Below are 4,009 nucleotides of genomic sequence, written 5' to 3' on the forward strand. Positions count from 1 at the left end.
CGAGTGTTAGCAACTGCTGTATGCTCCTCCCTCCGTTCCAAAATGCAGTGCATATAGCTTTATTGAAAACTCGAATCTCGCAAACTTTTACTGAGTTTTCGTGTACCAAAATGCACATATAGAATACCCTGTATATATCATTTCATTCATCTTTGAGAGGTAACTATGAAGAAGTGGGAGGAGTCTACAAATAAAGACCGTCGTATCACCTGCAACAATTTCAACCATCCTTTGGTGTGGAGGAATATCATAGGAACTCTATATGATATGATTTTTATAGGATGTTTTCCTTTACAGCCAATTGGTTCATATGAATAGATTCATATACTCCACATTTCAAAGGAAATAAACATGATATCATTTTTATAGCTTTAGAGCCACTTGGTTCATATGAATGGATTCCTATACTCCGATAATTTCAAATGAAAATAAACATTAGCGTATATTCAATAGAAAAGTTCCTATGATGTGAACCAAATGACATCTCTTTTCTAATCCCTCCTCATAGGAATTGAGATAAATGCCATCTCTAGATTCAATAGAAAAGTTCCTATGATGTGAACCAAATGACATCTCTTTTCTGATCCCTACTCATAGGAATTGAGATACATGTCATCTCTTTCCCTACAACTTCCATGTATACATCTTCTATTCCTAAATAGCTAGTACAACCCACTAGTAGCTTTTTTTCCTAGACATGCAACTATGGAACAAGAACACATCATGCATGCAAGTCATAAATCACATTGTTTTTCTACTCTATGCATGCAAGCACCACATTATCAATTCGTGCATGTTACTCATAAGTTATTTCTTGCATTAAATTTTGTATTGACAATGTATGTGCTGGTCACGTGCACACATATGTAGTTCACATTCACATTTTTGTTAGAAATGTCGCAATTCATTTTTTCTCTTTGTACTCCCTCCGTCTAGGTGTGTAAGTCATCTTCCGAAAACCAAATAATCTCAAAACACTTTGGCACAGTACATTAACTCCCTCCTCATTTCTTGTTTCATGACATATCAACCAATAAGAGATGTGGGCCGTGCATGCTTTCAATGGCTTGAGACATTCAAACATGACATGTAGTGGTTAATTCATTGCATGGAATGCTATTAATTAGCAAAAAAACCTAAGATGACTTATAGACTTAGACGGAGGGAGTATTACATTTTTTTCATTTTAAGCATACATTCACTTCCCATTAGTTATAGATGTTTTTGGAGGAACTTTTATGCATTATCTATACCTATACCCCTATATAGTGTGCGAATAACTTTGAAAGATGGTCGTTGGATGAAGCTAATCCGACATTGCAGAGATGGAAAATCCAAGCACTACTAGCCATTGGATATCATCAACGTTCCACCAGATTCTGTCACATGTACAATCTAGAAAACTCCATGGTTGAACTTAAGCATAATGCACAAACCTCAAAACACGAGCACTTCTCCTTTGTTCTTGAATCTTCCGTACCATAATTTCCCAATTTTTTTCCTAAATGAATTGCCATTATTTGTTTTTTTACTTTATGCTTTACAATGCACAATCCCATGAATCTTAACCTTTTTATAAAACTAATTGATTTTGAGTGAGATGAACTATAAGAACTGAACGAACATCTACATCATGCATATATGACTCAAAGCTTTACATGCTATAGTGTGTATTTATTCATGCTCTTGCGCCCTAGAGTGAAATGTTGGTTGCTTTGTCTGTCCAGCTTAATGCGGGAAAGGTGGGGCTTTGTGATTTGACCCCTCATCGCTCGTTTTCGACTACTGCGGCACTACGACCGGGGTGCCTCCAAGTCTAACCGCTGCTCCGAACTATGATTTGGTGCCTCGCACGTGGAACAAGACGGTGGATGAGCCACATGTCGGCCAAAGGGGTCCTGTTAAGTGTGTCACCATTTTGTGTGCGGACTCACCCTACTTGAGTTGCTATGCCAACACGACAGGAGCAGCATCCCACCTGGTTTTGCTCCTTGGTGAATCCTGACTATATTGATCTAAAAAGATACGTACTGTACTACCCTCTCCGTCTCGGTTTATAGGGTGCGCACATAGTTCTCGGTCATCCATTTCACTAACTAAATATAAGTCACTATGTCACAAAAAGTATATCATTGGATTCTTAAGCGGATGTAGTTTCTAAACATATACTGTTCATCACGTATATAGTGAGTTAAATTCTCAACCTAGAACGATGTGCATGCCCTGTAAACCGATACAGAGGAAGTAGTAAAAATTAGGTGATTTTACCGAGCGATGGGAGGGGGAGCATGGCCTGTCATGCGGTCCCACGTGTCATGATGTACCAAGGCGATGCACGTGTCCCTCTTGAGGCAGAACAATGGCAGAAGCAATACTACGTGGTTTTCTTGAAGGAGATGATGGCGAAGCAAAGTGTGAACTAATGGTTGCTTTGTCCGTCTGGGAAGGAGCGACATTGTGATTTGACGTCTCATTGCTCATTACTACTACTAGGACGGTATGACTGGGGTGCGTCCCCCCTGCTGTTCTGCACTGTTATTTGGTGCATGACACGTCGACCCGGTTGCTATATGTCCCACATGTCGGCGAGAGGAAGTACATAATTCATGAAAGCGAGCGTCGACGGAGGAGTACAAGACACGACTTGGTTTTTGCTGCTTCGCGCGATCCATCGATACAAAACCGGACTAAAAAAAGGCGAGGGCGGGTCTTTTCCCGCGCGGCAGGCAGGGGAGTTTGGCATAGTCTGTTCGAGGCAACGAGGCAGGAAGGGAAACAAGCAAATAAAGGTTGAGCGACTTAGTTTTGGGAAAATATGATTTTACGGAGTACGAACCCACTATGGAGGTAGTATACTACTTACTACTCCCTCCTTTCCGGTTTATAGGGCCATCTAAAAAAATTTGTTTTTCCATTTTATAAGTCTCAATTCTACTACTAGTAGTAGTACCATCACATGTTGGATTTCGAGGTGCGCTAAATCAACCGATGCAAGCATTGTCAAGAGAAAACTCACGAATGCATGTAGAAGTTCATGGAAATTTAGTGGTCATGCATGCATTCGTTCTAATTAATGCCTCAGTAAACATAACTTCTTGAGAAAAACGAGCGTACATTACTTGTGCAAACTACGAAATTAACTCCACCACTCACCGTCTACCTTGGTTGGAGATATTTTGAAATTGAGCCATAAACTGGAAAGGAGGGAGTAGTAACATAGCCTAGGGTAGCTTGCTGCACCACAGACTCCAAGGAAATTGATGTAGTAGTACTACTCCTATATACCAGTGTATTATTCCTACTGCTACTAAAAGACATAATATGATAATCTCTCTAACCAAGGTAGGGACGAGGTGTAAACGGAGGGAGTAGTAAAATTTTCTCCTCGTCATGCGAGCCACCGCGCGCATGGGCGAGGGAGCGGGCGTAAGGTGTAGTACTACTACCTTCCTCCAGGTTTATAGGTCACCATTGTAGTTCGTGCCAAATTTTGACCACATATTTAGCTAAAAAAATGTTAATGCATGTCAACAAAAAATATATCGTTGGATTCGTATTTCAACATAGTTTTCAATGATATAATTTTTGGTAACATGCATGAACGTTTTGTTAGTTCAATCTATAGTCAAAATTTGGCACAATATACAATGGGGACCAATAAACCAAGATGGAGGTAGCAGTCAGCAAGCTTCACCTCGTCCTCCGAGCCACTGCGCCCGTGGGCGGGGGAGACGGTGTAGTAAGCAAGCTTCTCCTCGTTCTGCGAGTTGACGGGACACATCAAAACTAATATGTACAGAGCATCTCGAGTGTATAGAGCCTTGCCTCTAAGGTAGGCCCCACATGGTTTGCTTATTTTTTAACATAACGCGTCAAGTCGCAATTTTTTTGTTCACCCGTGGTAGACGATCCTCCATGAAGTGGACAACCAGTACACATGTCAAATTACCACGTGGGCTGCCTTTTGGTACAGAAATGAGCTCCACCATGTACCCGCGCGGGTGTGGTT

This window comes from Triticum aestivum, chromosome 4B, assembly GCF_018294505.1.
Source record: "Triticum aestivum cultivar Chinese Spring chromosome 4B, IWGSC CS RefSeq v2.1, whole genome shotgun sequence".
In the NCBI taxonomy this organism is placed as follows: Eukaryota; Viridiplantae; Streptophyta; class Magnoliopsida; order Poales; family Poaceae; genus Triticum; species Triticum aestivum.